Source organism: Dipteris shenzhenensis, chromosome 20 (genome assembly GCF_047967505.1).
Source record: "Dipteris shenzhenensis isolate YYH24624 ecotype China chromosome 20, Dip_SZ_1.0, whole genome shotgun sequence".
In the NCBI taxonomy this organism is placed as follows: Eukaryota; Viridiplantae; Streptophyta; class Polypodiopsida; order Gleicheniales; family Dipteridaceae; genus Dipteris; species Dipteris shenzhenensis.
The window spans coordinates 33,106,720-33,127,777 of record NC_141615.1 but is presented as its reverse complement, the minus strand read 5'-3'; positions in this window follow the sequence as shown (position 1 = coordinate 33,127,777).

Sequence of the window (21,058 nt, the reverse complement as noted above, 5' to 3'; positions counted from 1 at the left end):
GTATTTATGCACTTCTTCTCCTCACATTTGTTTGTAACCAAGCATCCATGATTGGTCGTTGCATCCTTGTCCATATCACAATCAAAGTTAAATATTGAATAATCCTCTGTTGATCTCATCCTCATTTTTAACATACTCTTAGGACCATTCAATGAATTCAATATTCTACGAGAGTATTGAGAACCTTGAAACTCTTCCACTCTTGAGAGAACATCACTCATTGGGACATCTTGCATGGCTTTCACAAATCCACAAGCTTGATTGACACCAGGTTTGTTAATATGCATGAACTCATCCACACTTGACAAGACATCACTATTGAAACCTTTGCCCTTCTCACTGTGCAAGAATTCATCCACCCCAGATAAGGCTTCGCTTCTAAAATCGTTTTGTTTCTCGGAACCAATGAACTCATCCACTCCAGATAAGATGTCACTTCTATAATTGAGTATATTGAAATCATCCACATTTGAAGTGATAGAGCCTGGCACATGGGCACGCTTTTTAGGTCCTTTGATATTGTAGTATACCTTGTCTTTATCATTGAAAACCACGTGCCTCTTTCTCATGTTTTAAAATTGCATGCTCCATCTCATATTCTTGCCTACCTCACAGTAGGGATCACATAAGGATGTTATGTTATCAACCATACCATCATCAGTGACTTTTAGAATCCTCATCTATGCAAATGACCATTGCTCCACTTGTTCAAATCCCAATACTTCACCTTCTACTACAGTCTTATTTGCAAATGATCTCATTTGTAAAATGTCCCCTATAGTAAAATCCAAGGTGGTGCACTTTGTATTCTTGATAATGTCTGTTGCATAAGTCTCATCTTTGTCCCATGCTATAAATGATTTGTTGGATGTATTGTAGGGCATAACATCTCCAAGTGTTTCCATATCTCCACATTTATACTTTAGCTCAACATGTGCGCTAAGAATCTTTGATACAGTAATTGCCACCTTATCTTCACCAAGTCTTCGAAAGTGGCAAACTGAATTGGGATCACTATCATGGATTGTAGCAAATGCAACTACTTCTCTTTTGCTACATAAAATCACATCCATCCCTAGAACAAAATCTATAGCCATCTCCTTTGTGAGAGTCCTTCGCAAGCAAGCTGCAGTAGCAACAATTACATGAATATTAGTCTCTTTTTAATAATCTACTCATTTATTATAATTTTTAATTAGTACTTAATTTATTGGTGGGAGAAGTTATCTGATCAAGTACTCATCAGATGGACATGCCAAGTTATCCTTTGCATGGTCGATCGAGCATTAAATACTATTTTTGCTCTAGTGTCATGCACATCCATAAAAAAACATGAGCCTGCTAGGTATGTAATCCAATCAAGCACTAATGGGATGCGTGTGCCACTTTGCATGTAAGTCAATTCTACCTAGTTGAAGGTGTGTGCAAAGTATCGTGCCCATCGGATATGCTTTGCATTGTCGATCAAGCATAAAACACCGTTTTTGCCTTAGTGTCATGCACAACCATGAAAAAACACGGTCCTAAGTGTGTTAATCAAACAAGTACTTATTGGATGGGGGCTCCACTTTTCACGCAAGTCCGTTCACCCAGCAACATGCAACTAGTGAAAAACATTTTTTTCATTTTTATCCACACATCTGTAGCAACCCCTTCTCTTCTGCTGTGACATTCATGTCTAGTAGCTAAAGAAAAACATTAGCAAACCACCTGGATAAAAAACAAAGCAAGCTTGTACTCTATGCCTCTACTTTCCTCCTCCCGGATCAAAAGTATAACTTTGAACCCTCCACTGCCAGATATGCATAATCCACCATCCCCTTGGATCAAAAGGAATCGACAACACACCAAATTGATATAGCCACCAGCTCCTTCCACATACCCACATCCTCACTAAGCCTCCAGGATCCCATAGCTTATTTTGCAAAGACATCACACCACTCCACTGGTTATTAGCCATCACACTTGTATCATGAGTCTTGCTCAGCCTCACATGAGCCACATCTTTTGAGGTCACAACCTCACACACAGATCTCACGAGCACCACCAGCTCATAATCTATGATTAGGGACCTCTCAACATACCCAATTGCCTCAACCTTGTAAGCTGCAAAACTTAATCCATCACATGAATTATCAAGATCACCCAAGAGCAAACAAACATCCTTTCCACCTGCAGAATGCTCAAACATATCAACACACTCTTTCTTGTCATTGCCAACCACACATGCAAAATCCACAAGGGTATCATCAAGTAAAGCATGTAGTTGATCATCAACCACACTATCACTGCCATCCAGCTCAACATGCATGCTGGTGTTTACATTCTTTTTTGAAGAGATCAATGCTAACATATCATCCAGTGCATCATCAAGAATGTAATCCAGCTCATCATCTGAATCACCATCATCCTATAAACACTGAATCTTAACCTCATCATACACATCAAAGTCTGCATGCACACAATCAACACTTGCTAACTGTAGGTCTTTTACTTTATTAGTAATAGCCACATCAGCTTCATCACTATCATACATGATTGAGCTCTCATCTTCACTGCTAGTTTCACCCCTCTCTTCCTCACTTGCTGAACCTAAAATCTCAGCCTCTTCAGTATGCACAATCACAGTGTCAACCACGAACTGATTGCATTCAGCCATCATATGCACATCATCACATAACATTGGAGCATGATCATCATCTACACACATAGACTTGTCCTTAGCTGCCTTTAATGGGCTCTCAAACTTTCTGCCATCTATGGTAGCCACCCCTTCTCTCGAGCTCTCTTTTGCCACCTCACACAGATCTGGTTGAGCAACACCCTCCTCCATAGCAACTGACAAGCCTCCATTCATAAGTGTAATGATTTCCAGCTCCCTTACATCATCAACATCCAGTTTCTTCATCAATAGTGAAGACAACTAACTCTCTTCCTCTGATGAGATGCTCTCTTCCTCTATCTCACTCGAAAAATCTCTCTCTTCGTCTGTGACTGTCTCCTCAAGTTCCTCTTCCAATTCCAGCCTATAGCTCATATTGCAATGCATGGGTATAGACATAATCTATGGTGTGGTCTCCATTCTGATCAGACTAATTGCCTTTCCTTTCCCCTTATCTTCCCATTTCACACCATTGGTACAGAGCTGATTCACATCTTTCACCTCCATACTGTAATCACTGTCATTTGTTCTCTACTGCACAGGATAGGCATCTCCCCCTTCAAGCAATAATTCATGATCTGAAACAAAATATCAGGGGTTTCCCTATCCTTGATAAGTGCTGTAAATTCCATCTTTTCTAGGAATCTCAATGCATTCTCATATGGCATCCCCCAAAACTCTGGAAAGTCCTCTGCCATCTCTCTCATCTCTTCAACACTACAACTGACTGCACAACTTTACACTTGTAAATTGAAGTGCACAGTCCTCCGTGGAGGCACCAAAATGTGGATGGACAAAAGCAGTAGAGCCTAGGCCGCCTTCATAGCCACCCTGATCCACATTTAAAGCAAATGAACAATACAATCACAAGGTAAAAACTTTCATTCACATTCCTTGACTCTACACACCTCCAGATACAACTCATACTCTGGCCACATTTCCTCCAGAAGCCAGTCAATCTTAGAAAAAACCCAGTGGACTACACAGCCCAACACAAGCTCCATCGAGCCAAAGGCTTCTCTAGCCTCAATCTGCAACTAATGCAAGCCCATGCTCTCTACAACACCCCCGACAACTTCTTCCTTCATGCAATACCCGACCAGTAACAGATGACCTTTTCCATAATCCCACCGATGCGCTCCTACTGTTCACTTCTTCCTCTTCTAAGAGCTACCCTTCCAATTTAATAAACTCTCCATCTCGATCCCTTCCCATAATAACCCAAGCACTGAATTCATCTCTTGCATATGGAGTTCATAGCGCCTCTATTGCCCATCTCTTTCATCCTGCATAGTATCCTTGCCTCTCAGCTTGCCATAGCATCCCTCTTCCTTCTCTAGATCCACATGCATAGTCGAGACTGTGGCTTCTCCTACCCATAGTTGTATGTACAAACAACGGCCACCCTTTAGCAAAAAACCCTGCTTAGCCAACTACAAGCGGATCGCCATCTCTAGGAATCTCTAGCACCAAAGTCCTTTGGCATCTGCGTAGTCATAACCTTCCTGCAGTCAGCTTTGAAGTGAACGTGTACCCCCCAAATACGGTCAACCCATGCCTTCAACTTCTGTGGAGCTCACGGAATCTATTGCCTAGCCTCTACACCAACCACACTATCAACACATAGCCAAAACTCAGACAATAGGACCTTGATAAGCGCCACCTACACCACCAAGCTCATCATTACCAAGCACCTAAAGTCCATTTACAGTGCCAAGCATGCAGTCGGAGTTCCACACCCCGTCACATATGTATGCCTTCACATGATATGGACACTCCACCACCTTCCTCTTACGCACAACCTCCCTTCATCTATGAGCCTCTCCATCCGGCTGATCGTCCACCCTTCTCTTGAAAAAGCCTTCTTCAAGGGTGATGTAGATCCCTCTAGCAAGCTCTCCTCGCTCAGCCCCAGCCACCATCTCTCCTTCTATTATACTCATAGAGCTCAAGCCTCTGTCATTCTCACACCCTCCACCATCCAGTTATTGAAGGAACTCCTCCTACTGCGAGCTCCCACAACAGTTGCTCGCCATCCCTACGACCACCTCCTCCACTCAAGAAGTGACCCCCCAGCTCGCAAAACAAAATGATGACACAGGACACCATCAACCTCCCTGTGCATTCACGATCCCCCTCCAGCCCCTCTTTTTTTGCACCTCTCCAACCCAGCTTTTTTAGAGAACCGCTCCTCCGAAAGACCTCCAAGCCTACAGTAGCGATGCCACCCTTTCTCTCCAAGCTCCTTCTCGACATCACCTCCATTCCCTTGACTCCTTTGCTCTTTTGAGATCCTCCTAGCTCACACTGTAGCGATGCCCAAGTTGCATCCGGTAGCACTCAGCCATCCCAATAGAACCTTGGCTGTTGGGAACTACCCCCCAGATCCTTCTTGCTAGCCGCCATCTTCACGTTCATGCCAACTCTCACAATCCGGAACCTCCAAGATTCCAATCACGTAGCCACCTTTGCATGCCTTTTTGATAAGTGCCACGTCACCTTTGCCTTTTACCACTCTCCAAGGATTCCCACAATTTCTTACACCAAGGCACTTAAGCACATATTCATTGACTATGTGCACACAAATGCATGTCACCGGCATTTAGCATCTAATTGCCCACCGACCATTCACATATGATGAACACAATCCCGACCCCATGGATTTACAAGACAAGCACGACAAAAAAATGCTCATGCCCTCATACAGAAAGAACTCGGGACAACCATGAAAGGTGTATGCCATCCCACAACAAAACCCCATCATACTCTGGATACCATGCTCTAGATTATCTGGTGCACCTACACTGCACTTCATTATCTCCCAGAAGTCCTTGGAGAAGCATCTGCCATCTCAAGAAAGTATATCATCAATGTGGAGTCTTTTATGAGAGTATCCATAGCTCATTTCCACTACCAACTAGCTATGTACATAGCTATGCACTCACTTAGCAACATGCAACCAGTGGAAAACATTTTTTTCATTTTTATCCACACAACATCACCAAAGGTGTGGCACACTTGCGTGTGTTGAATCGGGTCACCTCCGTGAAACTTGGCAATGAGCTTGGCTATCATATAAGGGTGGTCCGGTAGGAATTGGCTAGAGGAGGTAGACACTAGCAAGAAAATGCATTTTGCTTGGTTTAGGATTAATTGCAACCACCACAAAATATAACCTTTAGTAAATCCCAAACTACCACCACACTTGTTTTAGTAAATCCCAATCAATAAATCCCAAAGTAATCCCAAACAAGGAAAAATGTAAATCCCAAACAGTATACTAATCCCAAACAACCACTGTGCTTGTTTTAGTGACAATGACTATGCATGAGGGACCATCTAATTCATAGGTCCAGATTAGCATTCAGTCGAAATCAGACTATAACAATAATGATTGTGCATGAGGGATCATCTAATTCACAGGCTTAGATTAGAATTGAGACTATAATAATAATGACTTTGCTTGGGGGACCATCTAGTTCACAAGCTTAGATTAGCATTAAGTCGGTTCATCAGACTATAATGACAATAGCTCTCATTCTTATGACCAAGAACTATTGTTATTACAGTCTAATGGACTGACTCAATGCTAATCTGATGTCCTATTTTGATCTTGCCTTTCTTTAAGGCAATTGACTGTAATAACAATGACTTTGCATGAGGGACCATTTAGATTAGCATTGAGTCAGAATCAGACTATAATAACAATGACTTTGTGTGAGGAACCATCTAATTCACACACTCAAATTAGCATTAAGGTGGACATATTAGACTATTAGACTATTAGAATTCCTAGAATTTCTAGAATTTCTAGAACATATTAGACTATTAGAATTTTAGAATTTCTAGTTATAATGACCATCGAATTATTATGATATTGGCTCTGATGACCAAGAAATTCTCACATGGCAACCATCTAATCGCATGTCATGGCTAGACAATGATTTATATGACTGCCTATGCTAGGCTAGGCTACCAACAAGCTAGGTGCATGTGCCACCTCCTTCCCCCTCATCCCATTGAATTATTATGATCTTGGCTTCGATGACCAAGAAATTCTCACATGGTAACCATCTAATCGCACGTCCTGGCTAGACGTTGATGTAAATGACCGCCTATGCTACACTGGGCATCCAGCAAGCTGAGTGCATGTGTCACTGCTCCTCGCCCCTCATCCCATTGAATTATTATGATCTTGGCTCCGATGACCAAGAAATTCTTCCATGGTAACCATCTAATCACATGTCATGGCTAGACGATGATGTACACAAATTGACATAAGAAACGATGGGGAAAAGAGTGGGAGGGTGGCAAGTCTAGCTATATAAAGGCCTTAAGAGCAGAGGAACAATTCACCACACCCAAGAAAATCCCTCTCCTACCCCCTTCCACGCTCTCCAAGCCCCCTTCCACCCCTATGATGAATGTTCAGCTACAACCTCGATGCCCCTTCATAATGCTACCCAAGTCATGGGATCCATCATTTGTCTTGGCTCTCCATCCTACTGATTGTCCATTTTTGTTGATCGATTCATCTCGATAACAACCCTTCCCAATTAGATATGTGATTGGAAAAGCTACTCTAGATCATCTTGGTTATGTGACACTTGATAGTGACTCTACAAAATTTGCTCTATAAGAGTGGATTATGTAGTGAGTTGTGATAGTAGTGGATTATACAGTGAGCTGCAAATTACTTGACATAATATTCCATTGCCTTAGAAAGCAAAACATATTTAATAGTTTATTATTCTAAGGATCAAAGCTTCTATGAAACGTAATTTGGAACATGACAATTAGTTGTGTTGCATGTCATTTGTGAGTGGTTTAATTTATGTTAGCATTGTAAATTTGCATGTGTGATGCACGTGTTCTTTATTTTGAAATATTATGAACTCTTACAAAACGATTGTTGCATGCACTAGATCACTACACCCATCCTTGATGGCAACACAAGTGTAGTTGAAGAATGAGGTTTCGATGCTTGTCCATAAGTTAATGATTGAACACGATAGGATTGAGTGACGAAGAAATTCGGGCCCATGCGACCTCAAAATATTTACACGTTCAAATGCTAACTCAAGTATTTGGCCTTATGTACATGAATTGGCCCAGATGTGGCCGAATGTCATGATCGGATGTTGATAGTTGATCAATATTTCCCTCGAGTGTTGGGAGATCCTATAGGTCAATGGGAAATATATGCAAAAATGAACAATGCTACCTTGCATGTCAATGGAGAGAAAAAGCTTGCACTTTGGACATCTAAATGGAAGGAATCACAAATTTCTACTGAAGAAAAAATATGGAGGAGGGGCTATCAGAAAGGCAATAGCTAGTGCCCTGGTCCATAATGACACTGAGATCATCAAACTCACATGTGGATTGGAATCAGACACCATTCTCCTATGATCACTAGAATATCCCTCCTAGAATAGAAGGGTAAACATTTGTACAAGTGGAGAATGGCAGTGGTGCCAATCTCTTATTAGGCCCTAAGAAATAGCATTGAGAAGCCTAAACTCTAAACTCACATGTGCATTCTTCTATATAGTGATCACTGTCTCTGCTGTGTAGACATCATATGGAATTGTGTCAATCTCTGTGGAGAATGGCAGTGGTGCCAATCTCATGCTGGCAACTACATAATCACACAGAGATCATCAAACTCACATGTGAATTGGAATCGGACACCATTCTCCTATGATCACTGGAATACCCCTCCTAGAATAGTAGGGTAAACATTTGTACAAGTGGAGAATGGCAATGGTGCCAATCTCTTATTAGGCCCTAGAAAATGGCATTGAGAAGCCTAAACTCACATGTGCATTCTTCTATGTAGTGATCACAGTCTCTGCTATGTAGAGATCATATGGAATTGTGTCAATCTCTATGGAGAATGCCACCAGTGGAGAATGGCCGTGGTGCCAATCTCTTATTAGGCCCTAGAATGTCAATCTATAGGTTTAGTTTGTCTAGATTACCACTAGTGGAGAAACTCTCCTATGATCACTGGAATACCCCTCCTAGAATAGTAGGGTAAACATTTGTACAAGTGGAGAATGGCAATGGTGCCAATCTCTTATTAGGCCCTAAGAAAGGGCATTGGGAAGCCTAAACTCACATTTGCATTCTTCTATGTAGTGATCACTGTCTCTACTGTGTAGAGATCATATGGAATTGTGTCAATCTCTGTGGAGAATTCCACCAGTGGAGAATGGCAGTGGTGCCAAGCTCATACCATGACCTGAAAACATGCACAAGGAATCCTAAACTCACATGTGCATTGGTACTTTTGCCATTATCGTACTGCAGCCAATAAAATTAGTGTAATGTCAATCTACAGGTTTAGTTTGTCTAGATTACCACTAGTGGAGAATGGCAGTGATTCCAATCTCATGCTGGCAACTACATAATCACAGTGAGATCATCAAACTCACATGTGGAATTGAATCGGACACCACTCTCCTATGATCACTGGAATACCCCTCCTAGAATAGTAGGGTAAACATTTGTACAAGTGGGGAATGGCAGTGGTACCAATCTCTTACTAGGGCCTAGAAAATGGCATTAAGAAGCCTAAACTCACATGTGCATTCTTCTATGTAGTGATCATAGTCTCCGTTGTGTAGAGATCATATGGATTTGTGTCAATCTCTGTGGAGAATGGTAGTGGTGCCAATCTCATACCATGACCTGAAAACATGCACAAGGAATCCTAAACTCACATGTGCATTGGCACTTTTGCCATTATCCTACTGCAGCCAATAAAATTAGTGGAATGTGAATCTATAGGTTTAGTTTGCCTAGACTACCACTAGTGGAGAATGGCAGTGATGCTAATCTCATGCTGGCAACTACATAATCACACTGAGATCATCAAACTCACATGTGGATTGGAATCAGACACCATTCTCCTATGATCATTGGAATACCCCTCCTAGAATAGTAGGGTAAACATTTGTACAAGTGGAGAATGGCAATGGTGCCAATCTCTTATTAGGCCCTAAGAAATGGCATTGAGAAGCCTAAACTCACGTGTGCATTCTTCTATGTAGTGATCACTATCTCTGCTGTGTAGAGATCATATGGATTTGTGTCAATCTCTGTGGAGAATGCCACCAGTGGAGAATGGCAGTGGTGCCAATCTCATACCATGACCTCAAAACACGCACAAGGAATCCTAAACTCACATGTGCATTGGCACTTTTGCCATTATCGTACTGTAGCCAATAAAATTAGTGGAATGTCAATCTACAGGTTTAGTTTGTCTAGATTACCACTAGTGGAGAATGGCAGTGATGCCAATCTCATGCTGGCAACTACATAATGACATTGAGATCATCAAACTCACATGTGGAATGGAATCGGATGCCACTCTCCTATGATCACTGGAATACCCCTCCTAGAATAGTAGGGTAAACATTTGTACAAGTGGAGAATGGCAGTGGTGCCAATCTCTTATTAGGCCCTAAGAAATGGCATTGAGAAGCCTAAACTCACATGTGCATTCTTCTATGTAGTGACCACAGTCTCCGCTATGTAGAGATCATATGAAATTGTGTCAATCTCTGTGGAGAATGCCACCAGTGGAGAGATTAGCATACTCACATAGAGATTAGCATCAGTGCCCTTCTCTAGAAGGTAAGGTGAGAAAACTCTCATGTGATAACCTTCACATAAGGAGAATGGCACTGGTGCCATTCTTTGATTCTCTGCAATCCATGTGATGAATCGAACTTCTTCCATTCTCCTCAACATCATGGAGGATGGCACCAGTGGCATTATCCATCAAACTCTCATGGAGGATGGCACTTGTGCCATTCTGAACAAACTCACAATCCATGTGTTCAATGGCATTTGTGACACTCTTCATAACATCATATTATGTTGGAGAATGGCACGAATACTATTCTTTATTATAACCATTTTAACTTTGATAATGTGTATATTTGCTTACTATGATGGAGGCTCGAGAGGTGTCAGTTTATGATGGAGTTAGTTCTATCATAAGGTTCGAGAGGTGTCAGTTTATGATGGAGTTAGTTCTAGAAGAGGATGGTTTTTGGATATATACAATAACGAACTCCAAAAACTCCATAAAGTGCATTGTTTTGTGAACATCCAAGGAACAACTTTTGAAGATGTTGGACAAGTTAAAGAGATGGAGGATACCAAGAAAGACAACGTTCCTTGTCTCAAAATTCATACATTGGGCAGCAATGTGTATCAATGCTTGTTTTGATCATGCTAGGATGAATGCTACTGGGGAGGACATGATGATATCTAGGGGTTGGAATAATGAGCCAGAAAATTATACCAACCAACAGATATTAGAAAGCTTTGATTTGGTAACAAAAGGGATAAAGCAAGATAAAAAAAAGAGTAGAAAATTTTCAAAAAGGACCAAGAAAAGTGATGTTGAGGAATCAAGCTCTCAAGTGTCTCAGAACACATTGAAAGAGAAGGCTAGAGAGACCAGTGAGGAGGAAACAACAAGTGAGGAGGAAATAAGGTTAGATGGAAAAACAAGCATTGGGGATAAACTGGATGAAGAAGCTAAAGATAAAGAGACAACTTTAGGAGGAAAACAAGGAGGTACGGGAATAGTCACTGATGGAACTAGAAGTGGAGGTGATGCAACGGGGAGTGGTGAGACACATATAACAAGACATGGTGAGAAGTCATCTGAAGCAACTATCATCCTGTATAAGAAAATCCAGCCAGATGTTGACTTTAAGGCACTACAAAAGAAATTGGAAAGGAAGGACACAAGTATGACAGGCTTGATGGAGTACGTAGAATACTTCCCATTTGGTTTGGGGTTTGAGATGTTGATCCCAGTGATGAATTTCTTTAGAGCACCAAGCCAATATGTGTACAGGACATTGACCCTCAGCTATGTTAGTGACTTGGTCAAGAGTTTTGCAATGAATGCACGACCTCCTGCAACATGTGCATATCTTATGCCTTACCACACAAGCACAAATACTCCGATGTGCAAGGAAGAGATAAAGGTGGAAAAGTTAAAGGAGTATAATTATTGGATTCTCACAGGGCAGCATTCAATTTATGCTGCAAGGATGTTTATAACTAAAGCACGTGGAGAAGCCTTCAATCAATGAAAAGATTTCTATACACGGAGGAAGGCGAGAATTGTTGTCAATGCACCAGTTGAAGCAAGTTGTAAGATATCATCAATGGCCAACATGGAGGCACAAACCATTTTGAAAAATCAGCCATAGCCCAAGGCCTTGTCAAAGGGCATAAAGATCCACAAAGTTGGGATGTGAGTAATAAACTTTGTTTTGTATGCATTTTTAATTTCAAGAACGTTTATGGCTTTGTAAAAGAAATGATAGTAGTGTCAATTCCCTGATGTGAGAATGGCACTAGTGCCATTCTTCTAGCTACCAAGTCATGCTTTTGACATGGTAATGGGAGAATTGCACTAGTGTCATTATTATCTCTATTACATGATTTGGATTAGAAGAATGTCTAAGATGATTTTGGTTTTTCAAAATAGAATTTTGTAGGAGTCGCAAGCGTATCGATGGGCACAAACTTTGCTACCAAGGACACACACATGGTCACATATGATGATGACATCTATGAACAATGGATTAGGATTTTGACATTGGTGAAGCACGGTGATCTTGAGGGTCGAAATCCCACAATAACATATATGAGGTGTCTGCTAGGATTGGAAGATGAAGATGTACGTGCGCTTCAAGTAGAGATTGAGTCTAAAGAAATAGTCTTGGTCAAGTCAAGCAAAGACAAGGACTCCATTGAAATGTCTCAACGGGCAATGGAGATTAAGCATGATAGAGCCCTGAAAGAAGCGCTCATCAAGGAGTTTAACTCACGTCACCCTTCACCCCAACATCAAACATGGGATGCCCTTGCAACTTACTTCAAAATTGATTCAATTGTTTATTAGAGCTTCAAGGGTTCATGTGAGTCATGGCTCAAAGAGAAGCTGCAAGTTGGCAAGTCCACACCTGATTTCCTAGAAGTTGCATCTATGTTGATTGGGTGATTAGTTCAATAGAGGGTAACAAGTTTATATCGTAGTCTTGTTTTCCTTGGACAATTATTCAAGTGAACATGGAGATGGAGGGGGAGAGCTTTCTAACACGTCACTCTAAGGGACAACTTCCAATCAGCTTGTGTGTGCTTGACACCTCAGAGGGATCTGCCAAAGGCATGTGTTGGGATAAGGATGCCTTCAAGAAGTTGCTTTGTGGCTTGATGGAGACCATTGCCACTCCGTCATAGTATGTATTGCTATCATTTATGACAATGATAGAGATGGTAAATCTCAAGGAAGCAATGATAGAGGCTCGATTTTGGCATAGAAGGTTTGTGGGTGTTATCCATGAATTGGAGAGTGCACAAAAGGGTTTGTATGAGACCTTGTGTTTTTTGTCATTTGTAAGCTCACATGATGGGTTCGATGGATTTGAGCACATGTTAGAAATTCTTTGTTATATGGTCTCAGCAAGGATGCTACACTTACAGTAAGATGAGGATAAATAGGCCTGACAAGGTTGGTGTTGAGGCAATGTTCAAACCCTTAGCAAAAATCTCAAAAGCATTTGGATGTGATGCTAGAAGGACAATCCTTGTTGATGACTCCCCATACAAGGCTTGCATTAGCTCTCCATCAAATTGCATATTTCCTTCAACGTTTGATGTACAAGACAAGGATGATAATATTCTACTGAGAGAGTTGATGCCGTACTTACTACAACTCGATGAAACTAAAGATGTGTGGAGCATGATTGAGACAAATTGGTATGGACAATTACCTGTGATGGAGGGGCATAAGGATTGCAACCTTGTCTAGAAAGTAATTGATGAATGGAGGGAGGAAAATCATGCATGGTTAAGAATGGAATATAAAACAAGAAATCTTCCTCTTGGAGATCAACTAAGAGAGAGGGCTATAGGTGGTAATACAGAACCAAAGGGTGTACACGCTAGGGCAACCCATGGTGGTGATGGCCAGGTGCCTAAACTCAATGCATCCCAAATAAGACTTTTAAGGAATGCTCCGCAACTCTCTAGCATGAATGCTATGCAAGTTTCTCAATTGGCTATAGACCTAGGGTACAAAGGTCGCTATATCAAGAAATACATTGTTGAGGGCTACATAAACCGACTACAGAATGTGTATTTTCCATGAAGGTACATATGTCAAAGTGTTTTTTGATTTTATCTCAAGTCTATATAACTGTTGTTGTAGCTAATTGAATTTGTCTTTTGTCATTTAGATAAATATATGTTCAAATCAAGCTTGAGTAGGTACATACCAGAACGAGATCCATTTGGACCACCAAAGTTACCTGTCCCTATCAACGAAGTGTTCTAAATAAAAAATGTGGCTTTCGAGGTACATGAGTCAACCATTACAGGTGCTGGCTTGGTTTGTGCATGACTCCATCAAGAGAGGGACTACTATTCTCCATTATGGAGGTGACAAGTACTCCTACAGAGACTGGAAGGAATTATGTAGACTTCATCCAAGGCTAAAGAAGTACTCTATCCAAGAGGACCCTACTGTCCCTATGAAGGATATGGTGCATATTGTTGGTGATGTTCAATATGGCAATGTGGCAGGGTTTATTAATAGCAATAGAAATACCAATGTAAAGCCAAACGTTTGTTATGTATTTTCCCCTAATGTTCCACCTTGGTATGACCCCATGATGAACATAGATATTGCAGAATATGGTCACATTTGTATTGAATCCATAGAGGATATACATGCAGGAGAGGAGCTATTTGCAGACTATGAGTTTTGAATAACAACATTGTATTTCTTTATACAATCATTACTTATGGGAATTACTACTTTCTTGCCAGCTATGTAAATTGGTGCGTAATTGTTGTGTGTGAATAATATGCAAACATGTTCATAACTACATTCATAATGTATTTTGAAGGAGTGTCTCTCGTGCCATTCTTTCTGGTGCCATTCTCCCCGTTGGGGCTAGAAATTAAGAGTTTCTTTGGAATCATGATTTATTTCGGGGATTTCAATGGTGCATCAACAAGTTGTTATGTTTTCATCCTAAAGTGTACCTTTTTACTTTGTAATGAGTAATCAACATGACATGTAAAGTTATCCTTTTACAATAATGCTAGTCAGTCTAAACATTGAAAGTGCACAATAAATGATTTTCATTGCCACCTAATTTACATCAAATGCTTGTCATTGCCCATTGATTTTCCATCAACTACATATCTTGCGTTCATTCTCCTCTAAAAACACTTGGTCAAGTCAAAGAGCCTGTGCATTTTCATTGCAATACTCATGCTTATTAATTACACTCTACATTTTTTAAATGGCGTTTTGGAGATTTTCAAATGAGAATGCTCACAACAAAGTGAGTCTCAATATCAATGGAAATTCCAGAGAGCTATTATGAAGGTGTTTTTGAACATCACTATGGTTCACGAGATGAATCTAACTCAAATGGGTTTCAAAGTTTATTATTTTGTTGATGATAACGTAGTTTAGACACTGATATTCTATTTATTATTTGAGAATGTAGTTGATATTTCATACTTCATGAATGGCTATCTAGTCTATTTTCACATATTTCTCCTGTTTTTTCATTGAGAGGAGCTACAATTTCTTCCAAAACTACCATTCTGGGAATTGTGTTTTTCCCGAATTATCTAATACGGTCTTAGTAGGGATTATTGATTGGGGAAGAAGCCTCCACTGGTCCAAAAGCAGGTATCCACAAGATTCGGATTATGCTCCTCCAAAGGCATTTCCATGGTTAGCGCCATAATTGTATTCCAGGAAAAAAGAAAGTACAAGGGAGGTAGCAAGCTAAGGGTGTCCACTTCCAGACCACTTGCGGATAAGTGTGACACCCCCTCGAGTGAAAATACAAAGGTTTTGCTTCGGCGTGAAATACCTCAATCGAGGTATCGTCTCCAATGAAATTCGCACACGAGGACAACCGAGCCAAGCCAATACCTCGATCAAGGTCCTAGACTTTCTTTCACTGAACTGAGCCTATACCTCGATCGAGGTATCATGGCAAGCCACCTATACCTCGATCGAGGTATCATGGCAAGTCCACATACCTCGATCAAGGTATCGTGGATAGATGACATCGGTCATGTTAAATACCACGATCGAGGTATTTGGCATCCGACATGGCAGATGACATACCTCGATCGAGGTAGCGTGGCAAGTCCACATACCTCGATCGTGGTATGCTGGACCGATGACTTGGCCGCATGTCAAATACCACGATCGAGGTATCTGACATCTAACATGTACTATGCTGGCAGCTGACATACCTCGATCGAGGTATCGTGGCAGGTCTATACCTCGATCGAGGTATGCTGGACTGATGTGTATGTGGCATGTCAAATACCACGATCGAGTTATGTGGCATCAGACATCTACTGTGCTGGCAGCTGAGATACCTCGATCGAGGTATTGTGGCATGTCTATACCTCGATCAAGGTATGATGGAGCCATGTGTATGTGGCATGTGAAATACCTTGATCGAGGTATATGGCATCGCAAGTTGTATGCTGGACCGATGATGTATGTTGCATGTCCAATACCACAATCGAGGTACGTGGCATCCCAATACCTCGATTGTGGTATTGAAACCCTAAATTTTCGTATATAAAGAGAGGGACCCCCTCATTCTTCAAACCTCGATCGAGCTCCTCCTCATCGAAATCGATGGAATTGCGGGAGCGACGGACAACGACGGAGCGACGGAGATGGACGGAGCCGGAGATTCTAGGTAAGTTTTTTATAATGTAGCTTTTTTTTTTGCAAAAATTTATTTAAATTTTAGTTTGTAGGAATATCTAATTTAATTATAAAATATTTCAAAATTTTAAATGTGTTTTAAACTTTTTTTAAATTAGTTTTTTAATTACATAAGTTTTTATTTAAAATGTGAAAATGTATATATTTTGTTTTTAAAAATCATCTATTGAAAAAAAGAGAGATTAAAGTAGTTTTTATGTTATTTTTCAAATTAGTCCTTTTTTATTTAAATAAAAAAATGTTTAAATTTTATTTTTAAAAATCACCTTTAAGAAAAAAAGAAAATAAGACTTTAAGGTAGCTTTTATATTATTTAAGTTAGTGAAGTTTTTATTGAAATGTAAAAAACGTAAATATTTTGTTTTTTAAAATCATCTATTTAAAAAAAAAGATTAAAGTAGTTTTTATGTTAGCTTTTTTTATTTAAATAAAAAATGTTTAAATTTTATTTTTAAAAATCATCTTTAAGAAAAAAAGAAAATAAGAGTTTAAGGCAGCTTTTATATTATTTAAGTTAGTGAAGTTTTTATTTAAATGTAAAAAATGTATATTTTTTATTTTTTAAAATCATCTATTTAAAAAAAAAGAGATTAAAGTAGTTTTTATGTTGGCTTTTTTTATTTAAATAAAAAAACATTTAAATTTTATTTTTAAAAATCATCTTTAAGAAAAAAAGAAAATAAGATTTTAAGGTAGCTTTTATATTATTTAAGTTAGTGAAGTTTTTATTTAAATGTAAAAAACGTATATATTTTGTTTTTTAAAATCATCTATTAAAAAAAAAAGAGATTAAAGTAGTTTTTGTGTTAGCTTTTTTTATTTAAATAAAAAAATGTTTAAATTTTACTTTTAAAAATCATTTTTAAGAAAAAAAGAAAATAAGAGTTTAAGGTAGCTTTTATATTATTTAATTTAGTGAAGTTTTTATTTAAATGTAAAAAACGTATATATTATATTTTTTAAAATCATCTATTAAGAAAAAAGAGATTAAAGTAGTTTTTATGTTATTTTTCAAATTAGTCCTTTTTTTATTTAAATTAAAAAATGTTTAAATTTTATTTTTAAAAATCATCTTTAAGAAAAAAAGAAAATAAGAGTTTAAGGTAGCTTTTATATTATTTAAGTTAGTGAAGTTTTTATTTAAATGTAAAAAACATATATATTTTGTTTTTTAAAATCATCTATTTAAAAAAAGAGAGATTAAAGTAGTTTTTATGTTATTTTTCAAATTAGTGCTTTTTTTATTTAAATAAAAAAACGTTTAAATTATATTTTTTAAAATCATCTTTAAGGAAAAAAGAAAATAAGAGTTTAAGGTAGCTTTTATATTATTTAAGTTAGTGAAGATTTTATTTAAATGTAAAAAATGTATATATTTTGTATTTTAAAATCATCTATAAAAAAAAAAGAGATTAAAGTAGTTTTTATGTTAGCTTTTAAATTAGTGAAGCTTTGAATTAAATATAAAAACGTTTAAATTTTGTTTTTAGAAATCGTCTATAAAAAAAAAAGAAAACAAGAGTTTAAAGTAGCTTTTATATTATTTTTCAAGTTAGTGAAGTTTTTATTTAAATGTCAAAACGTATATATTTTGTTTTTTAAAATAATCTATTTCGTTTATTTTAAAAAAGAGATTACAGTAGTTTTTGTATTATTTTTCAAATTAGGAAAGTGTAGCATCTTTAACATAAAGTTTGAAGTTTCTTTGAAAATGAAATAAGACCAAGGATGTACATCGAAATCCCTTTTTCAATAACATCTAAATCCCAACGACATCCTATCTCATCAAGGAGTACGTGACTAAGTGTAATCAATCAAACAAATAGGATGATTTGAACAACACATTCGCCTACACATCATTTTCAAATCATATGGTGCGAGAGGTTGATGCAAGGAGAGGGTAGATCATGTGGCTAGCAATCCCTTTAGGTGGCATGTGAAAATATAGAAATAAGGAACTTGGGAAAGTTGTAGATCTATGTATGGATATAGTTACATAGACAAATACAAAGACTTATGTGATTCCATGAAACCTTGTCATGAGCTTTTGCAAAAATTCAATCAAAATTGGCTAGCTAAAAGTTTTCATTACGCAAATAGATTATTAAGTCCCGTTGAATAGAATATTAATTTTCATTACCCAAATAGAATATTAATTTCCATGTGTTTTTTTGTGCATGCGCCAGCCAGTGCGCAGGTTCTGGCACCACTGTTCATATGCAGATAGTGATTTTGAGAGTTGAGATGAGGGCACTGCAAGATGCTAGGGCACCCCCTCACTTGGTTGCGAGTCTAGATTCAGTCATTGATGCTATAGGACAGTTGAGGACGTTTTGGATACCTTTCAGGCACAGGCTGAGGCAGAGATCGGTGGCCATGGCTTGGATTGGAGAGCCATTCGAGAGTTGTTTGAGCGTAAGTCACCTCACAGGCAGGCCTTAGAGGATATGTTTTGGGATATTCACACTAAGGCGATGCGACCACGATCAGAGCACCCCTTTTATATTTTACATTGTAGGCGCCCCGTCATAGCAGCACACATTTATTCGAGATATCTCGCTACAAATGGTGGTCGATTGCCTCACAACCCAGGTCATTTTCCATGTAGCTATACGCCAAGTTTGTGATTGGTCATTGGGTAGACTACCTTAGTACCCATGCAGGATCAGGAGCAGGACATGGTAGGATGGGGCGTCAGGAGCATCAGACTACAGGTGTTTGGCATCGACGCAAGGCACCAGAACTGCACACTATCCCTGCACCGGCATTGCGAGTTGTTGGAGGACGGATTAGTGGGGATGTTCATCCAATGGCCTCATCCTTGCACAACATGGTCTCTGCCCTATCGAGATCACTTTCGATTCCACCTCCCCACCTCCCACATCTATGGAGCCTCCCACATCTACACCACCTCCCACATCTACACCGCTTCAACATGAGTTGGAGACTCAAGACGCACAGATTGCAGAGTTGGAGGCATTGTTGGCTGAGTCTAGGGTAGAGGTTAGTTATTCTGATTATTTTAGTTTATTTTTTTGTTGCGTGTTTCAAACTAAATTTTTTTGGTTCATTCTCACCATGTATGCGACATGTTTGGTTGGTAGGCACATCTATTGCGATAGGATATGGAGTCTCGTGTACGATACTTGGAGGCAGATTTGGAGGAGCAGAGGATTCGGACACACATAGCCTACCATTGAGTGGAGCACTATATTTTGTAGTTGAGACATATTAGTCGTGATCCATCTCGCCATAGGATCGACCCCAGTGTGGCCCTATACCCCGCTCCTCATGTAGATGTGCCGACTTGGACACCCATAGATGCACCAGTCATAGTCGGGCTTCCTACTACCACTTGCATCCTTTGCCATGAGGATTTTGACACTGTAGGGTGGTTTGGACTAGGGTGCGGCCACATCACACATCTCCATTGCATGACCCGCCACATGGTGGCATGATCAGTGTGCCCTGTATGCTTTGCTGACATTGATGTGGCCACATACAGAGGACCAGGCATGGATGATCTATATCCTGGTCATCGCCAGGCCTTGATCCATTTGCTCATGTGGTCTTGACAGAGCACTACAGGGAGGAGGCACAGAGAGCTTTGCTACAGCAGGAGGGTGCTGATACTTCAGTGGTTGCAGCGTGTGTTCTGTGATGCTTCTCATATGGTGATTTCATGCCAGGTGACAAGGCACGAGTAGAGGAGGCACATCGTATTGAGCGAGAGGTAGAGCTTCATATATCATTGTAGCAGTGGGTGGAGCAGTAGCTTGGGCCGGGGCCAAGACCAGCGTCTTCTACATGTAGAGACGATTACTCACATTGGATTTGAGGCACGAGTATTCGCAGATGCACGACTTTGGGAGCTGAGGCGCGCAAACATAGAGGAGGCGAGGGAGGCAGAGATGGCAGCGGTGGCTCGTGCAGCATGCCCTCCTCTTCATCAAGATGAGGCTGGCCCATCTGATCCAAGAGATGAGGCTGGCCCATCTGATTCGGCTTTGCTTGAGGGCACACAGCAGATGGTTGGGCAGCGGGTCCATATGTGGAGTTATCAGATTCTTATTCAGGATGATTGTTTAGGCTTCACACATATCTTGTTTAGGGATGCACTTCTGCACAATGATGATGATGATGTACACATTCATTTCGGTACTGGATATCGTTCTTACTTTTATGATGTATGAGCATTTTGGTACTTTCATGATGTTCTTCTTACTTTGTTTATCTCAGTTTATAGTTTGTTCAAATCTAACATAAACATTTAAAATTAGGAGTATCATTTTGAATTTCAGATATCTCAATTCACACATCTAATACATAAGGTATTTTAAAAATAATGCCGTGTGAAGTAATTGTAAACATTAAGCATTGAAAAGGTGTTCAAGTATAAGGTCTCTCTCTCTCTCTTTCTCTCTCTCTCTCTCTCTCTCTCTCTCTCTCTCTCGTGCTATGAACTTTATCATTTTGAATATCATATTGAATTTCATATATATTAATGCTTACAATTATTACACTAATATTGTCACTAATTTTTGTAAATTGTAGATTAAGATAAAAATGTCAATGTT